At 41.1% G+C, this 10,676-nt stretch overlaps 1 long non-coding RNA gene across 2 annotated transcripts; it reads left to right on the forward strand.

Annotated features, from left to right (window-relative positions):
• The first annotated feature begins 2,725 nt into the window (after positions 1-2,725).
• On the forward strand, positions 2,726-10,332 carry LOC126992095 (uncharacterized). Of its 2 annotated transcripts, none has more exons than XR_007746169.1 (5): positions 2,726-2,964; positions 4,686-4,824; positions 6,546-6,631; positions 7,267-7,378; positions 10,102-10,332. It is a non-coding gene; the product is annotated as an uncharacterized LOC126992095 (long non-coding RNA). The 2 variants fall into 2 exon arrangements; XR_007746170.1 differs by having other exon boundaries at positions 10,134-10,332.
• Positions 10,333-10,676: the final 344 nt, after the last annotated feature.

Below are 10,676 nucleotides of genomic sequence, written 5' to 3' on the forward strand. Positions count from 1 at the left end.
TCTAAAATACAGATAATGAAAATTTGAATTCATCTATGTTTTTTTTTTATTTGAAATATCAATATAGTATCGTTTTCGCCTTTTTTTTTTTTTTACGTCGCAGCCTATTGCACCGGTAGGCTTCTTCCCGGTGGGGCCTGATGGTCGGCCCAGCCCGTTCTGGCGCAGGCGAGTGTTTATAGTGGCGCCATCTTGCATTGGCTCATGCTGCCCCCCCGGAACTCGTTCTTGATTCGCTTGGACGGCTTCCTCTAGAGTCCTTGTTGATGGGTGGTCTTCAGGACAGCATGTGGGTAGTTTTGAGCCACTCGGCGGTGATTGAAAAATCCGAGGTGGTAGCGTGGGGATTCGAACCCGCGTCGTCCATCACGCGGTGAATGTGGGCCCAGCACGCTACCAGTTCAGCCACCGCCTTTCGGACTTATCGCTAGCTATTATCGGAATTGTGGATTTATATCGGTATTGGTTATCGGTTATCGCCTATATTTGTGTCTCCAGTTAACGAATATCGGTTATCACCGATAAGGTTTTCCATTATCAGTTATCGGTTATCCGGAATAAGGTTTTCTGTTATCGTGCCCAGCTATCCTCCTCCCTTCTCCATTGTTGTTTACTTGCAACAATAAACTATCAATCAATCTCTTTATTACTCTCATCGATTACCTCTCCCCTTCCTCTTTCTACTATCCTCATCACCACATAACACCCTCTATTACCTCCTCTTTGATATGTTCTCTAATGTCTTACTTATTCTCTTTCTTTATCCCCCTTTTTTCCTCTCTCTGACAGCCAACACATTTCAAACCTCTTTAACAATTACTTTCGTCGGTGTTTAATACTAACAGTCTTCTTCGCTACCACCAACACCAGTACTATTGTAAATCTCGAGCATGCATTGTCTAATTTTGAAATAACAACCGATGAAGTCCTTAAAGCCCTCAAATCACTTAAAACAAATAAAAGTCATGGACCTTAAAAAGTATATACAAAACTCCTTAAAGAAACAAATATCGAAATACTCTCTGTATTCACTATGTCCTTGCGACAAGGCATCGTCCTTCAGATTGGAAAAAGGCTAACGTGACACCGATTTTAAGAAAGGAGACAAAAAGTACCAGGTAATTACAGGCCCATTAGTCCAACTTCAATTGTAGGTAAGCTACTGAGAGCATAATTAGAGACAAAATTGTGAGTTACCTTGAAAGCCACTCATTGATTGGGGATTTACAACATGGCTTCCGTAACAAAAGATCCTGTCTATCAAACCTATTGACCTTTTATAACGATCTCTTCTCAATATATGACGTAACCAAATCAGTGGACGTAGTCTATCTTGATTTCCAGAAAGCGTTTGATAAAGTCCCACATCATGAATTACTTTACAAATTAAAGCAAATAGGTATTGACGGTCAAGTAAACCAATGGATCGCGAATTGATTGAGCAACAGACAACAAAGAGTAGTGATTGACGGATTTAACTCAGAGTGGGCGCCGGTCACTAGTGGCGTCCTCAGGGCTCGGTTCTGGCCCAGTGCTCTTCATTATTTACATCAACGACGTGGATGTTGGACTCAATAACCGCATTAGTAAATTTGCAGACGACACAAAGATTGGTAACTCGGTTCTGACAGACGAAGACAGGCAAAGCCTCCAAGAGGATTTGCACAAAATTTCAGCTTGGTCGGATAGATGGGAGATGCCCTTTAACGTAGACAAGTGCTAGGTCCTTCAAGTTGGAACGAGGAATAAGAAGTTCGAATACGAAATGCGCGGCGTTAAACTCAAAAGCGTTCAATGCGTCAAAGACTTGGGGGTCAAAATCGCGTCAAACCTCAAATTCTCACAGCAATGCATCGATGCAGCAAATAAAGCGAACAGAAGGTTGGGCTTCATTAAAAGAAACTTTGTATTCAAGAATAAAGATGTAATACTCCCGCTCTACAACAGTTTAGTCAGATCCCACTTGGAATATGCGGTACAGTTTTGGTCTCCCCACCATGCAAAAGATATTGCTAAATTAGAAGGTGTTCAGCGTCGGGCAACGAAAATTATCCCTTCCTTGCGCAACAAATCCTACGAAGAAAGGCTTTCTACCCTTAACATGTTCTCTCTTGAGAAACGTCGCCTCCGAGGAAAACTGATCGAATGTTTTAAAATACTTAATGGTTTCACGAATGTAGACAGATCAACATTGCTTATGATCGATGACACATTGCGCACGAGAAACAATGGCGTAAAACTCAGATGTAGACAAGTAAATTCAGACTGTACCAAATTTTTCTTCACCAACGTTGTAGTGCGAGAATGGAATAAGCTTCCACCATCAGTGGTCCAGTGTAACACGATTGACTCCTTCAATAATAAGCTCGACCGTCACTTCCTTCAACGTAATATCAACTAGAGTAGAAATGCAACGTTTTGGAGTCTTCTGATTAATGTAAAATCACTTAGGTTTAAGGACAGACCACCAAGTCTGGACCATGGGGTCTGTGTGGTCTGATTTTCTATGTAAATCTATGTAAATATTCTAAACATCGTTCGGGAGGCGCCGCTGCAAAGACAAAGGCAGGAACAACATCATTATCATCATCAGGACTATGTCGCCCTACATGTAAACAAACAGAGTGGTGTGTGGCTGACACCTCATCCCCAACACTGCCTTCCACCTGGCCAGGCGCGGCGCCCCACACAGTAGAACACTTCCGGCCACGACTCCACTCAGGGCCCCACACCAGCCCCAGCCAGGCTCCACACCCTCAGCCCCACCCTGGCCAGGGCGCGGCGCCCCACACAGTAGAACACTTCCGGCCACAACTCCACTCAGGGCCCCACACCAGCCCCAGCCAGGCTCCACACCCTCAGTCCCACCCTGGCCAGGGCGCGGCGCCCCACACAGTAGAACACTTCCGGCCACGACTCCACTCAGGGCCCCACACCAGCCCCAGCCAGGCTCCACACCCTCAGGTCAGCCTGTGACACCCTCAGCCCCACTCTGCCTGCCAGGCCCTCAAGTGTACACAGACCTTCATGGAGGAGGAGAGAGAGAGAGAGAGAGAGAGAGAGAGAGAGAGAGAGAGAGTGGGTGGGTGCACTTCTAGAGTTTTACCTGTAGATGGAATGGAGGAGAGGGAAAGAGAGAGTGTGGAGTGCACTTCGAGAGTTTTCCTTTTAGATGGAATGGAGTAAAGGGAGAGAACAAGGTCATGTACAAGGTGACATGTCTCAAGAGAGTGCAGGGAGATCTGATAAAAGTATTCAAATAGGTCAAGGGTTATAACAAAGGCGATATAAGTAAAGTACTGAGAATTAGCCAGCAGGATAGAACATGCAGTAATGGATTTAAATTATAAAAAGTATAGATGTAGGAGGGAAATAGGCAAGCATTGGTTTAGTAATAGAGTGGTGGGGGAGTGGAATAGACTCAGCAATCACATAGTGAGTGCAGGGAAGATAGCCTGTTTTAAGAGTAGACTGGATAGCTACATGGATGAGGACGACAGGTGGTAGTGTAGTGCGGCGACTAAGCCGGTCGAATGAGAGTCAAAGCAAAATTCAAAAAGGCTATCAAAGGATTCGTTGGAGAAGACGACTGATGAGAGAGATGTGGGTACAGTAAGGTAGCAGTGTACACCCGTACCAAAGGTAAACAAGGATCAAGCCTCTACGACACAGTGTTGATTTCAGTAAATTGGAAGCCACAGAACGAATATGGTCATGAAATTTCAGTTTAGCATCAAACATTACCCCTAAATCTCTGCTCAGAGTGGTAAATGGGATAGGAATATCACCAATGAAGTACTGGTCGAAAAGGCCAGCAGGAGGGAGATCTCTGCCAAATCTCAAAGCCACACATTTGTCTGGGTGGAGGTTAAGACCCCATGATTTTGCCATTCCATTCAGTACATCAATATCTTGCTGGAAAGTAGCTATACAGTTGATTGTGGAGGAAATATTATTACTCTGAACCTTCATATAAATTTTCAAGTCATCAGTAAAGATCTTATATTGGCAGCTAAGTGATGACGCCAGGTGGTTAATGTAAATAAGAAAAAGAACGGGACCCAGGACTGAACCTTGCAGAACACCACTTAACACACTTTTGCAGGTACTAACCGTCAACAACAACTGACATTTTCCTGCCGGTAAGAAAGTTATGAATCCAAGACAATATGTTACTAGAAATACCCAAGTGATGTAGCTTTGTGATCAAAATGGAATGGCAAACTGTGTCGAAAGCTTTTGAGAAATCAAGTAAGATTAGGTCAACTGTACCTCCTGCATCAACACTTTTGACTAATTTCATCATAAGTCAAGAGTAACTGATCCTTGACACTCCTTCCTGCTCTGAAGCCAAACTGGGCATCAGACAAAATTAAATTATTATCCAAGTAAAGATTAAGTTGTTCCACAATAATTCTTTCAAGCATCTTGCAGCATATAGATGTTAGACTCACAGGACGGTAATTCAAAGGGTCCGAGTGCAAACCTTTCCTAAATATAGGGACTATGTTAGAACTTTTCCATGCTGAGGGCACTTGTCCAGTATTTAATAATTTTGTAAAAATAAGGTGTAAAGGGTAAGCCAGATGATATTGACAAGATTTCAGAACCAGAGGATGAATGCCATCAGGACCCATACTAGTGTTATTATCCAAATTGTCAATAGCCAACTTAACTCTTTCCAGAGATGGCAGAATAAAAGAAAACTGAGTATTAGACATCTGGTGAGCTGCAGGAAGGGTTGGGGGCGAGGCTGTGTATATATGGCTAAAAGTGTTTGCAAGACACTCCACCATAACACTGGGATCACTAACTGTTGACCCGGTACGTATATGTCATTTCAGAGGTAAAAAAGAAATTGAGTTCTTGGTATTAATTCGGCCTCATCAGCACCACTATCTTAGCTCGCAATCTCCTACTCATGTTTTTACTCCCATTTTCTGTTGCCAAGTCAGGTCATCATATCCTTTCAGAGCCAAAGAAGAGGTATGGTGTTGGTTATATCTCTGCACCCCGGCATCACTACCCAGACTATTGTTACTTACTATGGGTAATCCTAGACTATTGTTACTTACTATGGGTAATCCTAGACTATTGTTGCCACATTTGCCACAAAACTCCTCTCTGGGGGTTCTGGTAAACCTGCCTTTTACAACAATGGGTAATCTGTGGTTATTAGTTCTAAATTTACAAAGACTTATTCTGTACAGATTTGGTAACCTTATTAAGTAGCTTTGAAAAGAGAAACTGTCCTTATAAGTCACATAAGTACTGCATGATGATTTACTGTTGAATGCCACTCCGAGATCCAGTGATCCTTAACATTCCTCTGGAAAGCAAGTTTCAAGCAGTGTGTTGTGAACCTCTTGTTCCAGACACATCCCCGACATACTCTGCGGAGTTGTTCAACAGTGATTTTATACTTCATCCTTGGTGATTTGTAACTATTTTCATTATGCATTTTAAAAAGACTGATACATTACATAACAGTTTCTCTTGTTTACCGGAAATTATCCTTGAGTCTACCAAAGCCGTGTCAAACTATCTCTTTGCTCTTAAAACTGCCCATGGAAATACTACTAACACAACCTCTACCAAAGCCTTGTCAAACTATCACTTTGCTCTTCAAACTGCCCATGGAAATACTACTAACACAACCTCTACCAAAGCCTTGTCAAACTATCACTTTGCTCTTCAAACTGCCCATGGAAATACTACTAACACAACCTCTACCAAAGCCTTGTCAAACTATCACTTTGCTCTTCAAACTGCCCATGGAAATACTACTAACACAACCACTACCAAAGCCGTGTCAAACTATCACTTTGCTCTTCAAACTGCCCATGGAAATACTGCTAACAAAACCTCTACCAAAGCCGTGTCATGCTATCACTTGGCTCATAACACTGCCCATGGAAATGCTACTAACACAACATCTACCAAAGCCTTGTCATGCTATCACTTGGCTCATAACACTGCCCATGGAAATATTACTACTAATACAACCTCTACCAAAGCCCTGTCAAATTATAATTAGCCTCGTACCACTACCCATGGAAGTACCCAGAGAGTCTTATCCATTGTTGGTGTGTGAGGCCTGAACTCTCTGAGGATATTGACCCAGGCCTTGAGATCAGTCCCAGCAATGTCAGTCAGCCAGGCACTGTTCCCTACACGCTTCCCATGAACCTCTGCTGTGGGTCAGTGGCCACACCCAACACACTCATTATCCCTGTCAGTAATAGCAAACAGACCCCAAAAAGTGATGGAAATGAACTCTATGGAATGTAAGGGAGGCAGAAAACAGTTTAAAAGCTGACATTGTTTTTTGAGCTGGTAATAGTTGGCATTTCTTCGTGAGGGAGAGCTGGCAATACTGTTTTTCATGCCCAAGGAAAGGCTTAGGTAGTCTTACGCTTGACAAATTAAACGGATCAATGAACACTTACTCTGACCTCTGCCGTGTGCATAACTAAACTCAATCCTCCCTGTCATCCCTGCCCTGTTGTGCCGTGTCCTCTGCTGCCCCTGCGTCGCCCCGCCAGTGCCCCATCAGGACGTCATTGTCTCCAGTCGTGTGGTCCAGTGAGTCACCGCTCTACCGCACGACAGTGACCCCAAGGAAGTCCCGGTTAGTCAGTCCGTCTGTCAGTGAGGGACATAACCCCTGCCTGAGCTAACCCATCGCTGAGTCAGGCATTCATTATTTGTGTTATTTCAAGCCATAAGAGTAGGCTAGCATATGATGAGGAGGAGGCATCCATTAGTCTACTCATGCATTTGAGATATAACGTAACACAAGATAATAAGGAGTCTGCAAGAGGCTGATAGGCCAATACAAGGCAGCTCCTCACTATCCATGAACTCATCTAACCTCTTCTTGAATGTATCTTGTGTTGGCACTCCACATGACTGCCAGGTGTGTTCCATTCATCCACCACTCTGTCAGTAAATCATTTCTTTCCTGTGTCCTGAATTTATCTTACTTGAACCCATTGCTACGTGTCCTACCTGGCCTCACACCACCAAAGTCTTATTAACACCCTTATTAATTAAAGCCCTTCATACATTTGTAAACCTCTGTCAAGTCTCCTCACACCCTTTGCTTTTCTAGAGAATGCAGGTTTAAATGTTTAGGTCTGTCCTCATATGGCAAGTTTCTCACCCCTAAAGATGTATTGTAGAGGATTGTAACCCTTTCCCATATACAAACACAGGTAAACATACACACATTGACCCTTCCTGACCTGTCGTAACCCTCCACAGGTCCACAGCAGGGATGTGGCCACCCCTGGCCACAGCCCCAAGTGTTCCCTGGTGGGCCATACTCACTGAGCTCCTCCTCCTCCTCCTCCTCCTCACCCTGCTGCCGTGGAAGGTGAGGGAGAGAGAGAGGGACTTTGATCACTGTCTTCAACACCAATAATCATAATCTACTTACCAATGAGCTACATGAAATAAACCAGGAGGAACTACTAAATCTAGAAAACTCAAATGATAATTTTAATCTTTTCTATGAAAGAGTTTATGAATGTTACAATAAAAGTTTCCCCATTAAAACAAAATATGTAACTACAAAAAGACTTCATAATGCTTGGCTTACAGGCAGAATACTTAAATCTATCAAACATAAATGTAACTTGTTTAAAATGTATAAACTTGGAACAGTTTCTTATGAGACCTTTAAACAATATAGAAATTACCTTACTCAGAATATTAGGGTTGCCAAAATGAACTATTATTTCCAAATATTTACAAATTTTTGCAGAAATACCAAAAAGATTTGTCAAACAGTCAATGAATTAAAAGGTAATACATACAAAGCAAACAATATCAAGTCATTGCAGTATAATAATTCAGTATTAAGTGATCCGTCAGATATATCGGAAGCCTTCAATAGATACTCGAAAGACTATCTTAAAGGTAACTTTCCAAATTCTATGATGTGCCCTATTGTTACCACCTTTGATTTGGCTACAGTAATAAGTCATTAAACAATAAAAAATCAGGCATTAACGATATATCACCCTCTTATATTAAAAGAAACTCTCATTTCATTTCAATCCCTTTGGCTATACTTTTTAATCAATCTGTTACAACTGGAGCTTTTCCATCTCTGTTGAAGACTGCAAAAATTACACCTATCCACAAGTCTGGTCCTGATGATGACCCTAAAAATTATAGACCAATATCTCAACTTACAATTTTCTCTAAAATATTTGAAACTTTAATGAAGGTTTATTTACTTGACTATCTTGAAACTAAGAGTATATTAAACCCTTCTCAGCATGGTTTTAGGTGGAACTGCAGCACTTTTACTGCCTTAAATGTATTTTCTAATGATGTACTTTCTGCAATTGACAAAAAACTCCGTGTCTTATCCATATTTATAGATTTTGCTAAAGCCTTTGATACAGTACACCATAACATTCTTATTAACAAAATGTACCACTATGGGATCAGAGGCCCAATACTCTCTTGGTTCAAGGATTACCTAACAGATAGACATCAATGTACTGTATTTAGCGGCGAAAAATCGTCTACTACCACTGTTAAGCTTGGTGTACCTCAAGGAAGCATTCTAGGCCCAATTTTGTTTCTAATATACATCAATGATATATCAAATCTTTTCTTTAAAGCTAAAAGTATATTGTTTGCCGATGACACGACACTCTACTTAACAGGTCCGAACCAAGATCAACTTGTACTAAATGCAAATCATGAACTCGAAAAACTATACCAATGGTGTCTATGTAACAGACTTACAATTAATACAAACAAAACTTGCTTTATGCTATTCACTACTAAAAAAGCGTCTAACTTGATTAATTTAAAAATCAATAATGAAATAATTTATAAAATGGATAGAGTGAGATTTCTTGGTGTAGATTATGATGATTCATTATCATTTAAATATCACATACATAACCTTACACTGAAACTATCACGACACATTGCTTTACTTTATCAAGTAAAGGATCCCATGCCTCAAAATGTATTAAAGTCAATATACTGTGCACACATTTATTCACTAATTACCTACTGCAACCCCATTTGGTGTACAACATACACCACCTATTTAACCCCCCTAAGATTGCAGCTCAAAAAAATTGTAAGAATTATTACTAACAGCAACTATTAAGCACACACTAGTCCACTCTTCAAGGAAACCAAAATTTTAAAACTGGATGATATAACTAAACTGGAAATAGCTACACTCATGTACAAAAATAAGAATGAAATGCGTGACCTCCTCCCATCTCATGATTATAGTACCCGTCACCGCGACAATCTGATCTTTCCTATTCATCATCTTTCAAAACTCCAACATTCAACTACTTATTAGGGTCCTGTAATTTGGAATTCTATCCCCAAACAAATTCAAGAAGCTCCTTCCCTCAACACATTCAAAAGCCGATCAAAAACTAATATTATAATGACCTATTAACTAATTCACTTTTTCCTTATAAATGTGCATATGTGTATGTACTTTAAAATATTATGTTAATGAATTAATGCAACATATGTGCAATTTACTTATGTATATGAATGGGTGTATGCGTGTATGTGTGCGCATGTGTATGTGTGCGCATATGTATATGTGTAAGCTTGTGTGTATGCATGTGTGTGTGTGTGTGTATGAGTATATATAGGTCTGTGTGTGTGTATGCATATATGTATGTATGCGTTTATTCTATTGTGTTATCTCGCATGCTCAATATATGATTCTATTACTTTAACATTATGTAAAGTTATCATAATCATTTCATCTTAACTACAATTATTATTAATGTTGTCACAGCCACTAATTTTCAAATAAATTATATATGTCTTGCCTAAAAAGCTATGCTTTAGACAGGCTAGCTTTAGTTGTACAGCTTAAAGCTCTGTCCATATATATATGCATATAACATATATAATTTTGTATAACTAATAGCTATAAATAAATGTTTCAAATGTTTCTCTCTCTCTCTCTCTCTCTCTCTCTCTCTCTCTCTCTCTCTCTCTCTCTCTCTCTCTCTCTCTCTCTCTCTCTCTCTCTCTCTCCACTCACTCACTCACTCACTCATGTACTTACTCCACTCACGCACTCACTCTGAGGACATGAATGAACCCACAAACCTCTGGTCCAGGAGTCACCACAGCTGTCAGCAGAACAACTTGGAGCGTCCGCCCTTCCTGCCACCAGTGGTCGGAGACTCTCTCTTCACCACACGGTCTGCATGTCAGCAAGGCACTACATCGGACTCCACTACAACCTCCACAACCTCTACGGACTGTCAGAGACGAGTGCCACCAGTGCATAAGTCTATGATGCTCAGAGTTTTAGGTGCAGGGAGGGATATGCTCACAGTAAGTTTGTGGTATGCATTCAATATGGGCACAGTACATTAGTGATGTGCTTGCAGTAAGTTTGTGGTGTGCATTTAGTATCGTTACAATGTATTAATGATATACCCAAGTCATTGGCAAGAGGAAATACAGATGAAGGAAGGCTGTTTTTCTTTCAGAGTTTACCAGCCAAAGGGATGAAAGAATGAAGATGCTGGCTGGCTGACTCCTGCATAAGGGATTAGGGCAGCATAGAGACGAGCCAGTGTTTAAAATGATGGATGGTAGGGGTTGAGGCATGCAGCTACCAAGTTCAGGAGTGCCCGCCAGTCCTCTTTCTTATA

The sequence above is a fragment of the Eriocheir sinensis genome, unplaced genomic scaffold (assembly GCF_024679095.1).
Source record: "Eriocheir sinensis breed Jianghai 21 unplaced genomic scaffold, ASM2467909v1 Scaffold399, whole genome shotgun sequence".
NCBI lineage: Eukaryota > Metazoa > Arthropoda > Malacostraca > Decapoda > Varunidae > Eriocheir > Eriocheir sinensis.